Below are 19376 nucleotides of genomic sequence, written 5' to 3'. Positions count from 1 at the left end.
GATATAAGTTTTATAATATAATTGGTATATTATAAAGTTATATTATTAAAAATTGAATTTTTGATGTTCTTAAATTGTTATGAGACTTTCCTTATTTACGAGACAACTGCTAATAACAGCACTATATGCAACATATAGGTTTTTAAGCTCGTCTACGGTTGACGGTAATATTATGGTATGTATATGTTAAAAAATCTTCAAAAATACAAATAAAATGACATAAAATCCAGTAACCTAGGAAGCTACATGTTAAGCATTGGATTTAACAAACCGAATAACATTGTATTTTAATTCACAGTTGTTACTGTTAATATGTCACTATACGTATTAACTACATAATATTCGCATCTATTGACCATTAACTGTGTAACCTTCGTTACCCACTATATTAATACTTATAATACAATAAACACACTGTATTAACTAATACAAATTATACACATTTAACACTTTTTACACGTCCAATTTATTACTTAATATATTAAAATGACACACAGCATTAGTTCGACACTAACCAACAACACTTGCATAAGTATACCTAAATATTTATTGAAATATTTTGTCTTGTTCAAACGTATGATTTACATTTTTATTGTACGAAATACCGCGAAATAAAATTTCAATTGACTTAAGGCATAGGTAACTATTTATCATTATCATATGATTAATAGCTATTGCTTTTACTTAAGTATTTAATAAATATAAAAATAGTTATAAAAATTTTGTTTTATATTAATAACTCTTAAAATACTATTGAAATTACATAACATATTATTACATAAAGATTATATATTATGTAGATAAGAATATAACTACAAACATTTTAAAAATAATTTTAATAATAACAAAGTATAATACAATATTAGAAAAAAAGAATAAAATCAAAAGTAATATTAAAATTAATCTACATAGAAAATATGATTCGTTAGTAAAATTAATATTTATTCATATACTATTTTAATAAAATAATATTTTACTTACACAAATTTTTATTTCATTCGTATTTTTTTTTATCAAAGTTTTTTTCTTAAATAATATTAAAAGCTGATTATTAAATAAAAATTAAAAATATTTTATATAAACAGTTTGTTCACGTATTAAATGTTTTTACAGATATAATTATGACCTTATCCCATAATGAAAGCATAACACCTGAGGAAAAGTCAACACATTTGAGTGACTTTATAAACGGCATTCGATAAATCTGTATTCTAATAAGTTTAACGGCTTTTATATATTATTATAAACATCGCTTTACCAAAAACAATAATAGTCAAACGGTTGAAGTAAAATAATATAATAATTTGAGTTCTTAAATATTATAATTATTATCGTTACTTAAAAACCAATATAACTATTGTCTGTCGTTTGAACTGGTTAAATAAATAAATGAAAGTGATATTTTTTAAAGTTCTAAATTAATCATTAATGGTAAAAATTTTAAGTAGTTTAAATTTGGTTAAAATAATAAATTATTTATTATTTTTTAACTTGCTAAACTTCAATAAATTAACACAATGTTATAACGAATAACAAAGTTTTCATATTATACAAATATTTATAACATAAATCAATCCAATACAAAACTATATGCGTCTATACCATTAAAGTTAGTATGTCTGTTAATTATTTTTTAGAGCGATTTTGTGGGAAATTCAAAACAAATCTCTGGACATTTGAAAAATGTTTTGTCCTTTTCGGTTTTCTTCCGGTATCCTTTAGGGTGCGGAGATCCTCTTTCCATTTCACATCTACCTCTCCCATCCTCTATAAAATTGTATTATACCGTTGATTTACGGGACTCCATCCGAGAGAGCGCCTTTTGATACATTATTACGTAATAAATCAAATTTAGCGCCCGATGTTGGCGAAAATTAAGACGAGTCGGCAGTGTGGAGAGGGAACCAACTGCAGTGTTGTCGGCGACGAGGGAAAATGCTGTGGGCGGCGGTAGGACTAGCGGTGAGGGGATCCATAATTTAAGACTTTCTGGGCACGGGCCCCCGAGTTTAAAACTAATTAATTTTACCGCGAACTCGTCGGGTTTCCAACTAGATAGACTGAAAGAGAGAGAATAAGAGAACGAGCGAGAACGAGAGAAATATATATATATATGTATATATATGTTGTCTACGCGTAGTGTGTGGGCCATGGCGAACACTTAAAGTCGTCCGAGGTTGGTTGAGGGTACTCTGGCACACAAAATTCCTAAGTTATTATTCGCGGAATATATTATATTTTAGAATGGAACTACGTGTACACTGTATGTATATACATATATATTATACACCCTAATACGTGTGCGAGAGAAAGAGAGAGAAAGACGACAACGGCGCGGGTAAAGAATACAACAGCGACGGTGACGACGGCAACGACGACGACGACGACGCCGACGATGGTTAAGGGAATAGAAAGGGTGGAAAGTTTGCGAGGAAAACTTTGCGCCCGAGAAAACCGGATAAATAATAATTATTAAGGATTCCGCCGCCGCCGCTGTCGTCATACAACCCATCTCCTTGCCGCCACTGGTCTCGTTGTGTTGTAGTGGAGCCGGAGGCGTCGCTCGTCGACACGATTACGACGACGTTACGTAATTATTCAGCAATATGTAACAATGTTCATATCTCGAGATTGAATTATCAGGTTCATTGGCGGGAATTTAATTTTTATTTCTTATCGCCAAAATGAATAAATTACGCTGGAAATTAGGCCAGCGAACCCCCTTAAGTTTACCAGCAGGTAAATCCCTATTATACGTTTCCCAACCAGTTACCCTGTCACAGTTAGCACCGCATCTACCTCTTCCTGCCACAACATCACGCCATTAAGTAATGATTCCGGTGGAAGCAAACACTTAAATCTATTTAGAATGACGCTATGTATATATAAATATATGGTGCGAAAATTCACGCGAAATAATTAAATTAAACACTAGTATTATTTACATCGTTCGTTTTTAAGACTTTAAATATACATTATTGGTTTAAAACTTATAAATATTTACAAAGGCTTGTAGTTTACATTTGATTTACATTAAATGCGTTACAGTAGATGCATTACCCATCTACTAAAGGTCAAATTATATTTTAAAATAAAAGTTAGGAAATCAAAAAGTTCTGAAGGTTTGCTCTTTATAAGAAATCGAAGTTTAATCGTATGTTGTATTTTAATGTTAAACAGAATGAAATTTTGAGATTCATTTTTTTTTTCATTATACTTTCGAGAAAATGAAATATCATATTATACACCTTGTACAAATATATGATACTGTTTAGTGTTTACCTAAATCAGGATAAAATATTATATTATCTTTTACTCAATAATTGGCTATTACTTGCACATATTCGAACAGAGAACTGTACCTACCTATAAAATTAATTTATATAGCTTATGAACGATATAAGCGCCGAAAATGTGGTGGATATCCGATTTATCTGTCATGCGGTTTTCCTTTAAAGCCGAAAACTATAAAGGGGTTAAATAACGTTTGTGGTTAAAGCGAGTAATACATACGAGAAATTTTGAATAAACAATAATAGAAACTTGTAAAAAGGTGACCATTATTAATAATATTATTCAAATTATATTTGCTATAATATATTTAACGTATTTTTAGATTTTTAAAATTCTTCCATATTTTTATTTTTTTTTTTTTTTTTTGTTGAATTGAGAATAATATTTTGTAATATATACGACGCGTGTTACAATAAAATATAAATACTTAATAATATGTCAAATTATGATATTATTGTATAATTTAGAATACAATAATAACTCACCCATTGATTGTTAAAATAAATATTTTTTTTTATAGGAAACATATTTATTTTCCAACTCAACCGAAAAAAAAATCAAATCAGTTCAAAAAAATGGCAACAATGTTCAGCGTGCTTGAAAACACAGCATCAATCAATAATAAGTGCATTATAAAATGTATTATGAAGGTATGTACCTATTTACTATTATTTTATATAGTTACATTTTATAAATTCGCTTCTAATTTCAAAATCATAGGTATTATTTTATTAAATGTGGAAGAAAAACAATACAAAAACTACATTTCCTTAAATAGAAAAAAATCGTCGTGATAATCAGCAGAATGTATAATAGATAGGTTTACTAGCTAATAAATAATAATATGCAATAATAATAATAACAATTAGTGTTCAATTAAACAAATAAACATTACAAAATAAACAATATCTATCAATAATTACAAACGACGAAACTCTTTAAAAATCCGATGGCCGCAGGAGTGAGATTCTCGACCAATGATAGAACAATTACTTCAGATTGATTATAGTACGATAATAAGAAATGAATTTGATCCGTAATAAATATAAATTGTTAAATAAATATCGTCATCGTTATTAATATTAATATGCAGTCGTAGTTCCCATACAATGTTTCTATTGTAAGTACATTACTTGTCTTGTTACCGCGCTATTACGCATTGACGGTTTGAAACGAGGACAATCATTAGGTACGATAAAAAAAAGCAATGTGACATATTTAATGAACGTCATCAATAAATCTAGCCGACAGCAGTATCGCCCGTTTTCAACGGACTCGTGAAATACGTACATTTTCTCGGTTTACTCGTATCCGAGACACATTTGCGCTGTCCGATTACCCGCAAACAAAAGGAGTTCGATTTACATTTCTAACGTTGCGCTGCAATATATTATTACGCAGACGATAGTTAGACACACGTTTCGACGGTGCAATTGTTGCCGATAGACTTTATTATATATTATGATACAGGTATACGCAATTAAAACGTTATTCGGCTGATAATTGACGGGGAAAAAAAAAAAACACCAAAACATTATTGAATCGAATAGGTACCGACATCGACATCGAGTAAAATATCAACAGTAATAAATAATATTATATTATTCGTTTAGTCGCCGATCAAAAAACATACTCGAAACGAAATACTGTTCTAATAACAGAAACTTGGATCGTGTCGGGCCCGTGTACGGGAGTAGAGATACGGCTGTAGTGGATGTACGGCGTTCATCCCACCGTTATTTTAGGTTTCGTTTTACAATAGCTTGTTTACGTATAACCTTAATATATTGTCTGTCACGACTATCAATTATAATCATATTTTCGATAAAATATAATGTCGAACCTACGTTTATCGCAACTGCTCATAATGACGATTTCATTTCTTTGAGGTTCATTATGACACCTTTATGTGCGAACCTTTTTGGTTCAATTAAAATATTATCGGTAATATCATTCAGTAACTTACATTGTTAACTATTTTCATTACTGAGACCAAACATGTAACCGAGGGAGGTTTTTGGTGTCAACCGTCCATTAAAAAACAATTTCTTTAATATAAAATTGTGTTTTTCTTAAACACAGAGAGTAGTAATTTCTTGGAAGTATACTATATAATTGTGCAATGGTATTTTCATCGCAGCAAAATAGCAGTGGTCGTACATGCGGGTATGCAGCTAACAGCCACCGTATTCAAACTGGCCCGGAAAATTTTCAATATTTTTAATTAACATTTAATATTCAGTCGGTCACAAGAATATGATGGCGCCATTGCCACGAGTGGACATTTTAAAAGCATATAAACACTTATAAGGGTAACTCACTTAGCTGCAATTTACACGCATTCTAGTATAAATACTTTTAATCCAGTGCTACTCCATTCATATTTCGTACAATAAATGTATAATGATTAACATATAAGAAATTGTGATGGTTACAATCAAATCAATTTGACATTTTCACTAAAAGCTCAGCTGTGTGGAAAAATAATATTACAATTTCAGTCTCGAATACTAAATGGTCTAACATGACTTTAATATGTGTACGTCGTGTTAAAAGCTACAATAGAAGTAGTTTAAAATAATTTTTCGACATTTTTTAAACTACAAGTATTATAAAAACTTTAGCACTTCGCTGCATTTTTAATGAGCTGTTCGATTTACGCACGAACATGGGTCATTCATTAATTTAATATACTTTTCAGGAAACCTAAATTATTTTATAACCTATGAATGATATTATTATCTTCCTAATAATAATATTATAATCAATCACATGAAGTCGACCAACTTGCGAAATTAAATAAAAACAATGTGTATGAATCAGAATTAATAATATCAATGATTACTTTTAAAGAAATTAATATATTATTAGGCCTATATGTGTACGGATTTCATTAGTTATACATACATATATATATATATAAGTTACACTTGTTCACCTATCTGTAATTTAACGTACGTATATCACTCAACCGGGCTACATCGTAAGTAGCGTACTGAAGGCGCGTTATCGGATAATAATATCGTTATCAGTTATCGTGTAGGTACTGGATGTGCGAAAATTCAATTTTGTCGGTTACCTACCTACAGCAGATCGAAACGACTGCTGCGGCCGTTGCTTTTATGCTTCGAACTTCGCGCTCAAATACACTGGATACGCACACTGAATGTGTACACATACACGCGTGTATTATATTATATTATATCCATTAAAATGTCGCGTGAATGATTGTTACAGTACAAGTGCTCCTGGTTTCCACCTCCTCCACCGAATCGGCACACAACTAGTACTATACTTATATAATAATATACTCTAATCGCTCTGTACATGTCAGCTGTAAAAGACCGTTGTCGCGCCGTTTTTGTGTCGGTATATATTCTGTATAGCTAGTGTACCTGTATCATGTATAGGTGTGCACATTCAAAGAAAACAATTTTGCGCGCAACGACCTCTCTCTCTCTCTCTCTATATCTCTCTATCTCTCTTTCACCTACTCTCCTTCTCACACACACACACACACCCTTTCTATCTCAATCACGCCTTTTCCTCCTTGCCATTTTACGACCTATATGCCGACCTTTCTTCTACGCGTTACTTATTTAGTTATATACGTCTACTCTTTGAAACTAGGTACATATTATATATATATATATGTATATATACATAAATATTTGTTTGTGTGTGCGTGTACTGCCCGGCAACGGTAATGGTGTTGGTGGTGGTGGTGTTGGTGGTGTACACATGCACATGTACACAATACAGTCGTGTGCGGCAGTGGTGAAAGTTCTACGGAGAAATTCCAAGGTGGAACGCTCACTGGTAATTGACTTGCCGTCCCACCTCCTTAGGTCGATTTATCACGAATACGAATGGTTGGTACCTACCACCGCATATACTCTCGTGCGGATGCCCGTGTTTTGTAAACAGGCTAGGTGGATGAGGTCGGGGGATAGTGTAATTTCGTTGCCTTCAAGCGCACTCTTTTGAGTAATGCCATTCTCGGGTCGCGACGACGACGGGGGATGCGAGAAACTTCCAACTTGTAATTTATGACTCGGTAGCGCGCGCGTTTTGTATGCAACTTTCTTCGTATACGCACACACACACACACACACACACACACTTGGACTCACACTGCACGTACTCGACGACAACACACACACACATACGTGAGTTTTAACGTCGTCGTCGTTGAGGAGATGTTTGTTGTCGAAATAATTATTGACGAGCACCAGAGACTTTTGTCTCCGGCTCGACCCGGGGATTAATCAACCGCTGTATCGCTACCCCCTCACCATTCTTCTACCACCACCACAGCCTCGTCACTGTGCGTGGTCTATTTAGCCACACCCGAACACTCCGAACTCCACACTCAAATTTGGTGTACCGCCACCTGCACCAGTCACTACCAGAGGAAATGACAAAACGACTCGCCGACGACGACGATGGCGTATAATTAAAGTCCAACAAAACTAACTTGCAGTTCTTAAATGACGAATATAATATCACACGCCACTATTTCCAACTTTCCGTTCTTACGACACGCATATTATACAGAAACGTTTGGGCGACCTTTCTTCTCAGTTCCTAGTTTTTGCGATAGTATTACTCGTATTACACCACCTCGACAGACGCCACTCATATCGTTATTGTTCGTATTTAATACAACCTCGGCTGCATCGCCTTATGGTATTATTATTACCTAATATAATATAAAATATAATGCACTCAATTGGGTATTGCATTTAAAGTGTGGTTTGCTAAAGTACAGAATGCACTTCATTCGTAAATGCACGAGATATGTATAACAATTATAATCATTTTGTACTTCCAAGTATATCTAGATTTCAATTAATTCTATACCTATTACAGCTTAAAATAGGAAAGCAGAGATTTTTTTCGGAATATAAAATTTTACTTAAAATATGCATATTTTAGTGTTGTGCCATTATTTTGATTAAACATCATAACACTCTTCTTGATTTTCTGGCTAGACATATTATATTGGATCTTTCACGAGGCTAAACTTCTCCGAAATAATCAAGACCTATGACCACCTCAAGAGTAGATACACACTTTACCACGTAATTTTCGATAATTTCAATATATGTTCTTCTATTTTTGTTTATCTTTAGCATAGACAAATAAAACCACTTGAAATTAATTTACTATACCTTAAAAGGTTTAGCTCAGAATATAATATCATGCCGGAAATTCATGTTGCGGCAAACTTTTGTTAATCTCTGTAACACGAATTAAAATTAACCAAACATTTATAAAATAACAATTGACATATTTTAATAATTCGTATGTTAGGTCCAACGTTTAAAATCCATTTGTGTATATTAGCTGGTTACCGCCGATTTGTAAAAATCATTGTGGTAGTTATATTAGTGGTATGCCAGTTAATCATGTCGCTGTCTCTTTGGATCATTAATAACAATTATAATATAATTAATTCAACTTTAAACACTTATAGTTTAAAACATTAAATTTATTTTTCATTTTTTGTAAAACATTTAGAAAAACGAAATCATTGGATGCCTTGATTTATTGTAGTGCAAAATAAACCCATCGGAAATATCAGTGTATTTGATTTAATACCTATGTATAGATAACAAATATCCCAAGTAAAGAATGTAAATTTATTGAACATATTATATATTCAAATATATTTTATTTTATTCGTATACATTGCTTATAAAAATTCAAATAAAATACTTAATCATATATTTCAGTAGTTTTAAAAATAACGGTCTTATATAATGACTAAAATAATTTTGTCAATAACACATATTTTATATACTATTATTTTCAAATTGGCATAATCATTTACAGTTAATTTTGACGTGGGTCTACTTGTAAGTCATAGCACATAGAATATAATTTGTATAAACAAAAATTATAACTTTATCAGCTTTTGGCTTTGTAGTTCCTTCATACATACAGTAGGTAAATATTATTATGCAAACAAAGGAACGCTGAATTTAATTAATCTTATTTTATTATTATATTAATACAAATTTAAACTTAAAAATTGAACACCTATTAAAAAATTAATAACAGATACATTTAGATTTATTAAATTATAAACAAAATTGAGTCCCCGATAATTATAGATATTTATAATTGTCTTTGTGCTATAGAAAATCATTTCGATCATACTTTATATTTGATGCATTCATTTAATCAGAATAACTCGTGATAGATTCTACTTTAAGTTAGATAAAGATAAACTTTATACAATAACATTAGGTATTGCGTTAAAGGCATTATACTGCAATAGCCAAAGACATTCTATATCAACATATATAACCTAAATCTAATTATTATGCATTATCTGCTCCTACAAACTAATAAATAATTAGAATTATGTACAAATTAATTTTTTTAGTCTTAAATTTAGTACCATTAAATCTCTCAATATTTATATTATGGACATTTTTTAAACTGTTCATACATGATTTATTTTTATTTTTATTCATTATTGTTTATAGTTGTTTATAGGTACTTAATGTAAATTGTTTCTATATTTCAAATGTTCCATGTACATAATTAATAATCTTATTTCGTTGGAATATTTTACCTGTATATTATATTTAAAAAATAAATAAATAAATATAATATTACTAACACAAATTAATTAATTATTCGATTCACGTATTTCAGATCAAAATTAAAAAATAAATAACTATTAAAAATGTATTTTATAAAAACTATATTTATGCAAATTATATCAAATAAAATACGGTTGAAACTTAATTTTAGATTAAAACTATAATTGCAGTAAACCGGGGTAAATTTCTCCAAAGTCCATATAAACCTTTACCATACTTTTCAAACTATACCGTAGACAACAGATTGGTAAAAACAACAATAACAACAACAGGTGATACCCAAACGGCCGGTGGTCGTAAATTAGTACTCCATTCCTCTCCCCTTTCCTGTGTTTTTTTTTTTTTTGTTCCAAACAGATTTTATTGTCGAACAATGTATAGCCCTTCTTCGCTTTGCATTGTGTGGTTTCTCGATATTTTTTTTAACTAGATTTGTTTATATTTTTTTAACTGGTGTTGGTGCACAAACAACCTTTACGATAAATACGAGCATTACGAGTATACCGCAATACATCATATTTGCAGGTTTATATATAGAGTACTTATCGAAGAAAATATAATTTGTATAATATACAAAATGCTTTGTTTAAATGTAAGTAATAGAGACTAGCCTCTTTGATATATTAGTAGTTAATATAGGTACGTATCTATCTTATAACAATAATGTCTAAACTGCATAAACTTAAATTAAATTCAATGCAATATTATCATGAACAAACTAAGGCTTTTTGATATAAACTAAATTAATAGCATTTATAGTTATGTCTATTCAATTGAGTCACACACACACACACACACATATATATATATATATTAATAATCATTGTATGTTCGAAATTACGTCGACAAAGTGAAATTATATATTACATGCCTACGCATCTCACATAATAATCTATCAATAATATCGATTACCTTCCAGCAGTATTTATTTTATTATACATCTTAATGCTATTTCTTGTAAATTATTTCATACGGCTACATTAAAGGTATATTGTATTTATGCTATTATATTGTAACGTGTACTTGCGAATTATTATTACGATACATACTATATTGCATAGGCATTCTCCGAGAGTAATTCGAATATCGAAAATATTACAAAACTTTTGAACTGTCGGACGAGAAGTTGTGTATAACAGTTACCATACACAGTGGAATACCCTTTATATTGTGAAAACTTTACGAAACGCTAGAGGGATTTTCAATTATTATTTTAGAGGAATACTTTAGAAATTTCTTCGAACGCCCCCGTGTTCTATAACACGCGCTCTCATATTATATATCATACGCTATATCGAATATTCTACAATAATATAATACTATTGAGAGTAGATCTGCATACTCTATACTTACTTATGAACTCATTTTCAATCGTCCATTATAAATTCAGGGTTCGACACTTCAAGCAATTGCACAACCGTATTGGACTTAAATAGTGAAACATAGATGAATATAATAAAGTCGCAGAAAACTTAAGTTAGTATACAAACAATTCCAATAGGAAATTTTATTTTGAATATTATGGAAATAGTTTACTATAACATCCCGCTAAGCTTAAAGCTATAGTTAACAATAGATTTTCATATAGCTATTCATACATATTTCTCAAAAATATAGTTATCAAATTATCTTTAACCGATTAAAAACATTACTTATTACGCTTTTTAACATCTTGGTTTATACATAATATCTAATCGAAATAAAAAAACATATTTTTTATGATTTTTTATTGTGATCATTTTTTTAAGTTTTATTTTTTTGAATAACAATATACATTTTTAATTTCATATTTTGGAGCGAAATATTTTTCGGAGTATTTTTATTTTTATACATAAAATCGAAATCCAGACGAGCAATTTTTAAGTTTTAAGTATTTAAAAACAACAATTATAACTATAAAAAATATTTTTTTTTATTTCAACTAGAAATTGTATAAAAACAATAATTTCAAAAACGTTAATCGATTTTGAGATGAAGAGTATTGTTTAATAAAAAAAATAACTGTATATGCTGCATATTTTTTTTTTTTATGACTAAATATTCTTAATTGTAAAACATTGTACGATACCTGGATTTATTGAGATTCTATCTTAATAATGCTTAAGCCTTAAAATATACCTATATTTACGTTTATAAATACTAATTTAATTTATTGTTAGCTTAAATATTAAAGTAAATTGACAAAATATCAATATTAGGCGAGGATATTATTTGGGTTTTACCATTGATTTTCTACAATATTTTAATATTTAAACGAGTTATAATGTAAATATTAAGTATGTATGTGAAGTACTTGTGTTCATAACTAGTTTAAAAGTTAAAATACTGTGAAAAGCAATCGAGAGATCCAAGATAATGTTGATATTATAGAACAATTCCATCTTATTTTTAAATCTAAAATACAAAATTGAAACTACTAAAAGTGAATATTTTGCTGTATGATTAACTATTTCTGAGTTGGAGTCATAACGTTAACATACCGTATATACTATATTGTAAACATTTTCCTAGTATAATGGTTATAGGTAGGTACTACATTTAATATATCATATTTTATTTTATGGTTTTTTCGAGTGAGTATGTAAAATGTTTTAATAACTCAAAAACTTCGTGTTCATTTTGATTTAGATATAATATATTGCCATAAAAAAAATCTGCTTTATAATTTACAGTAAAAAATGGTTGGTCTCAAGTGAAAAAAAATTGTTTTGTGTTGCAACATGATATTCCTCAATAAGTCATATGGTGTAAAATAATTAATATTTAAAACAAATTCTTTAAGTACGCTTACAGCTTACACTTCCAAAAGTTGAAATTGCATTTAATTAATTGTTAATAGGAAAAATGATAATTATGCGCAGTTGATAAATTAATTTTTTGATTTAGTTATCTTATTGTTTTTTTTTTTAGAACATGAATAGTGTCAATTTGTCAACGAAAAGAAAAATCTTTTGCATCCGTAATGATTTCATTCATATCCAAACGAGAAGAAACATAATCCGTGGCTTTAAAACATCGCACATTTTAATAGTAGTATGTACAACCTAGTATAGAATATTAACGACAACGACGCAAATAATTTTTGTATGATATCGTAATAATGTATATATAGGAACCGCGCCCGAAGCACGGAGATGATGACGAGACGAGAATCTCGCGGCGGTGGCGGCGTTTGGATTGCAGTACAATAATAATAATAATATTATATATATTATAATATAGCGACTTGCACAGGTCGTCGACAGAATCCTCTGCGACTATATAATAACAAATGACAATATTATTTCTCCGACAATTATAGCCGCGCGCGGTTCACTGCATCGGTCCGGTATGTATATACAGTGTACACGTATAGAGTATAATGCAGTAGATAATAACAATATAATGGTCGTTTAAATGCGTCGTCAGTGGTTCGCTCGTACACACACACACACACACATACACACACACAGAAAGACCTAAAACGTCATCGTAATGTATTATAATAATATATTTTAAACCGTATCCCGACGACGTGGTCGTTTGCTGAACTCAATCGTCCGACACCGCGAACGGCGATTAAGGACCGAATCTGCGCGCGACTATAATACGTATATATATAATATATGTGCAAATATACGTGTGGAGGATACCTACTCGGGAAGCGGGTGGCGATGAGTCGGAAAATTAACGAATTAACGCGAGACCGGTGGCGACGCGGATCATCGTGTGAAAATAATATAATCGCCACGACGTCGGCGGCCGTGGTGCGGCGGAGACGGCAGGGACGGTCGCCCGTGCACATTATATGACGTTAAAACGATAATGGTTTACATCGTCGCGGACTCGCCGACGCGATAACGGTCGGCAGTATATTATTTTGTTACGGTGGCGGCGAAGCAATCGCCCGCAGCACGGGAATGCGATCAAAAATCCGTTTCGATCGCGTACACCGTGTGCCGGCATCGCGGACGACGACGGATATAACAAATGAACGTCGACCGAGACGAAATGCAGAGACGCAGTACAGAACCCACTGCACACTATATATATACGGACCAATAAACGCAAAAGCGGTTCGTTCGCGGACCTCGTTGAGTCCGATCGACTGTGTCCAAATGATTTACGACCAAATTCCAAAGCGCGACTCTGTTTAATGTTGTATGTGTATGTCATACAAAAACAAAAAATTGACGTCAATCGGACAATTCGATATTGATCGGGTATTGTAAAAATCTATTAGGAACATTATGAAATCGCAAATAAATTCAAACATATTATTGTCCGATAGCCGCACTGATGCACTAATTAAAAATTCATAGCGATTTACACGACTATAGATAAAGAATGTTTTTTATAAATAAATAAATATAATATACAATAAAAAAATGACTTATTATAATATACAAATCTTAATTGAAATTGTGTTTTTTTTTTAGTATCCTCTTAATGAATCGATCTAAAGCATTATCATGGACGTATGGATTTCACATTTTGAAAAAGTGAGCCAAATAAATGTTGCGAGACAAACTTAAAATCTGAAGAAAACATACGAAAATAACGATTGGACTTAGTCGTTGGACCACTTGGGCCTATACGTTTGTCAACACTCGCGACCTGTTCGTTCAACCGAAAAATCGATTTAAAAATTTAAAGATATATATATATGATTAAATAATGTTGCGAATGGATAAAGAAACTATACATAAGTATGACACATTTCAACATTTGATTATAACACAATAATAAGAAATATCGACTATTTTTATAAGACATTTTAATAGTAGGTTTTTCTCAGTGCCAAAAGTGTTCAACAACACCTTTTATAATCGGTTTTAATTTAATTGCGTATCTTGCAAATTTTGATAAGCTGCTCCTTTTTCTTAATATTGTTTTTCCACGTCAACACTACGTACTTTACACGTTTATACGTCATACCGTTTATTTTACGCCTCGAAACTGAGTCGAAACAATTTTTCGTTTATCGTATTTTACGTTACTAACTACCAATTTCCGTCGTCGTTGGTGTTTTTATTACAACATTTTACGCACTTACCGCTAAACAGGTCGGCTGACCAAATGCGGGGTAAAGATATTTACACCCTCGCAACATCTGCTGATTGCCACAACGAAACAAGTAGATCGTTGATTCGCGACCGTTGCCATAATTAAAATCGTTAATGCTTATGTAAATGGTACATCTGTTGTGCTCTTTGTATGATCCTAACGGGACATTGGAGATATTGCCATCGATTTTCTGTGAATATAATAGACTTGACTTTAAAAAAAAAACATATTTACACCTATATAATTTTAATCCGTGATGGTAAGAGGGAAACAATTCTGAACAGAAAACTGTCTTGAAATTATTAATAAGCGTTGGTCACTAGATTTACCTCGCGTCGTTCACCTCGAAGACGCGGGTTACGCAGTGTTATTACATTTTAAGAAAATGATAAATCTTTTTATCGAATAATGATTTAGAGCAGAGTCCGGTTATTTATTACCACTCCTCGTGACATTCTGTAAAAACGAATCAACAGTTGTCGGTTATATTTTCAGTCATGCAAATACTACTAATAAAATCGGAAAATTATATCATTTAGACTCGATTTTAAACAATCTATCCGGTAAAGTATTTATAGAAATTAATCATAAAAATTAAGAAAGAACACTTTACTGGTAATCTTAAATGCATAATTATAATATTTTGTTTAGGTGATCTGTATTACTATTACGAGTATTATACAGTATGTTATTCTACATAGTATTTTAGTTTAGTATTAAATTTCAATAACTGTTATCATAATTTCTTAAAACACATTAATTTTCAATCATAGAGTACAACTTTATTTTTTTAGAAACAACTGATATTTTGTACATTATTAACAAAGTTGTATGAAATCGATCGTATTTCACAACTGCAAAAACCTTAAAATTATTGTCCGAGTTTAATTAAAACGTTTTCTCGCCCTAATATTTAGAGCTCACAATACTGCCGTACAACCGCATTGAAGAAACGCACAGAAGTTTCCGCCGCACATTAAACGTAGTTGTCTTATAGTATAGAAAAGACTAAGAGAGTTCCTATAATTATTGAAATGGAAAACTTGACTACTACAGCACTTAGATATTTATATGTTATATTCGTTGATTGTATAAAATTAATTTATCTTAACAACATTTTTGTACACGTGTCATTAACAATTCTACAACTATTCCTAGATACATTTTTCATTAATGTTTATAATTTACAAAAATTCTTCACCCATGGATTCTTCTATGACATTAAAATATGTTTATAAAATTAAATAGGAGCCTACGTATGTCAGAGGATATATTCATAAACATGTATCTATACTACTACGTTAAAACACGATTGATTGGAGCATATTGAGTATTCTCGTAATGGGGGGAGTAGAGGTGCTAGGGATGAATCTCCTTCTATCGTCACTTTTTTTACAATCATAATTAACTAGTTATTTTAACAAGACTAGTGTTTTTCATGCTCATAGTAAGTGGCAAATAATATGTATTTTGTAATAATTGTTAAATATTTTTTTTATTTGCTATATTTTTCTATATTTTTTTCGTCGAGTACTGACCATTTTAAAAAATTGTTTTGCAACATTTTACCTTAACTTTGATAATTTAAGTATTATTGTTGAACTAAAAATATGACAGTCAAAACTTCAAATTAAAAAATTAACTTTCATGTATTAATATTCGATATACTGAAAACCTATGAAATAAAAACACGATGACTTAAGTAATGAATAAATGTATTACTTAACTTATTATTAATTGCATCATAATTTAATGTAATTTATTAGAATCGTCTCAAGGAGTTAAAATTGCTTGCCATATATGAATAAGTGTTTACAGGTTATTGATTTCGAAGAAGTCATTTTAAAAGTACGTCTTAAAAATCAAGTGAACTTGATATACTTCTATAAATGACAAACAATTTTAAATATGATGCATATCAAAAATAATATTTAATGATATTTGATATGTATGTATCAATGATTCATAAACACAAGATAACTAGACAATAATTTACTCGGCAAATGTAAATTGTTTTTTAATATTTTTACACGTCCAATCCACTGTATTCGTTACTATTTACAACATAAGATTTTTAAGAAACAAATCAAATTTATTTCTATTTTCGAAGTTTTGTACTTTTTTAAACAAAAAAATAATATATATATTCTTAGTTTCAAATCTCGAAGCAGAATGACTTAACAATATGTAAATAAAATATTATTTTCAAAAATATATAATAGTAATCATTGTTTTAGGTGCCGATAAAATTACTTTTGAATATGTAAATATTACCTGTATTGTCCTTGTACCTAAACTAATAGAACCGTTGAAACGTTTTTAGAAGATATTAATATACTAGCTATAAATATAATTTCAGGTAAAAGTATGTAAAATTATGTAAGATTAGCGATTTAAAAAAAATCTATTTGTATGTACCTAAATCGTATATTGCATGTATTATACGTATATAAAACCTTTTTAGGAGACGAGTCTCGTCGTCGACGTAAATAATTACGTGGGCTATTAATCAAAAAAAATTACGCTTGAAGATCGTAAACGTAGCTCGTCTGTGATAATTTTATTATTGTGCATCGTAATAAGTCGTAACATCAGTCTACTCGCCCCGTCGGAAGTCTGGCCGTTATTGAGTAATACACAAGTGACTATAATATAGAATGGTTCAATAATTATTGCCTAGTGTCACATACACTTATATTATAGTGAAGTATGCGGACCGCGGCAAACTACGGATCGTCTAATCGCAATGTGTCTCCTAAAAACGAAACGAATTCGATCGGGGCAACCTTAACGGCGTGACCGGTGAATTATCCGAACTTTTATAAACTTGCTGCTTTATATCACGCTGGCAATTCTCTGTATAATATTCGCATATTTATGTTATAATATTACCATATTATGGTTTAACAGTATAGTATTACTTATGTATAAAACGTAATATTATTTAATATTTGTACACGTCAGCCTTAAACATTCCATACCTTAATTGTCATGAAACAATTACGATAAATTGGTAATATGCGAGTTCGAATATGTCCGGTATGTCTCGATGGGCGCCGCCGAGTGCATATACTTTAGTTATAATACATAGTATAATATTACCCATACTATCATTATTTTTTTTAATACGATTTTAATCTTTTGACTTAAGGACTTTAAATGGTCGAAAAACAGACAACAAAATTATATGAATTTATTTTATTTTCAGGAATCAGTATACCGGTAATATCATTGTGTGCTGCCATCTGCGTGATACGTCGCGAGCAGAACGATGGAGGACATCGCCATCTCCCGAAATCAGAACACTTGTTAAAAGCTGATGCTGATAATAAACGTAGAACTTTAAATTATTCGTTACAGTTATTATTATATTATTTACTGTGACAAAACATCGTATTGTATAAAAATGAATGACCACCTAAAGCATATTTGACAGCTTATTTAGTAAGCAAGTGAATTTGATAATATTACTAATTATTTATTGTGCTTAATTAAAACGGATCCATACGTATTATACTCGAGTTGTGTAGGATATTAATTTATAAATCGATAAATTGAAAATATTATTTTGTTACCATATGCCATAACAAGAAAACACCACAACCCCGCATTTGTTGTATCCGTACTATAAAAATTAAATATAACAAATTCTATATTGATGATTTTAGTATTTTAAACAATCACTCTATTATTAAACTTAAGGTTAAAAATATAATTATCTAGGCCATATTTTAAGTTTTTATTAGTATATTATTAATAATATAATATATTACAATTTTAAAATGCTCACAGTTCACATTAAAATTATAGCTCAACTCGCACAATTAATCATCTTTCAAGCTAATAAAATAAATAACAACACAAAATTGTTTTTTATGAACACAAATTCAGTGTGTTGATCGTTGTAAGACGAATACAACACATATCAAATAACGTGCTTTTAACAAAATATATTAGTTGTAATAATAAATAGATAGCTAACTATCAATTATCATAATGTTTTTTTAAATAATTTAAATTTCAAGCAACAACTCATTTAGCCTATATATTATGTTTATTGTATTTAACACTAAATATATATTGAAATGGAATAATGAACCATGTACGTGTATGCACCAATAGCAAAATAATCAAACAAAATAAATAGATAATAATTAAAACTCTTATACCATGTAAAAGATTTAAACTTGAAATTCAATCATCAACTGTCACAAAAATCCGTTAGATTATATTGGGCTTAATAACAAAATTTACATCATTAATACTCTGTATTATTTTCTATGTATAAAATTGTATTTTTGGTATGGTTATCTGAATAATGCAAATAGAACTAATAACAGTAATAACTGACACTGAACATTGATATAATGTCCTGTTTTAAAACAATGTAATACAGTAATATCTCTATTTTGTTACCTT

At 30.2% G+C, this 19376-nt stretch overlaps 1 pseudogene; it reads left to right on the top strand.

Annotated features, from left to right (window-relative positions):
- Positions 1 to 12589: 12589 nt before the first annotated feature.
- On the top strand, positions 12590 to 18619 carry LOC113552543 (annotated as a pseudogene).
- The last annotated feature ends 757 nt before the right edge of the window (positions 18620 to 19376 follow it).

This window comes from Rhopalosiphum maidis, chromosome 2 (assembly GCF_003676215.2).
Source record: "Rhopalosiphum maidis isolate BTI-1 chromosome 2, ASM367621v3, whole genome shotgun sequence".
NCBI classification, from domain to species: domain Eukaryota; kingdom Metazoa; phylum Arthropoda; class Insecta; order Hemiptera; family Aphididae; genus Rhopalosiphum; species Rhopalosiphum maidis.
Note: the sequence above shows the minus strand (reverse complement) of the source record. Positions and strands in the feature narration are given on the sequence as shown.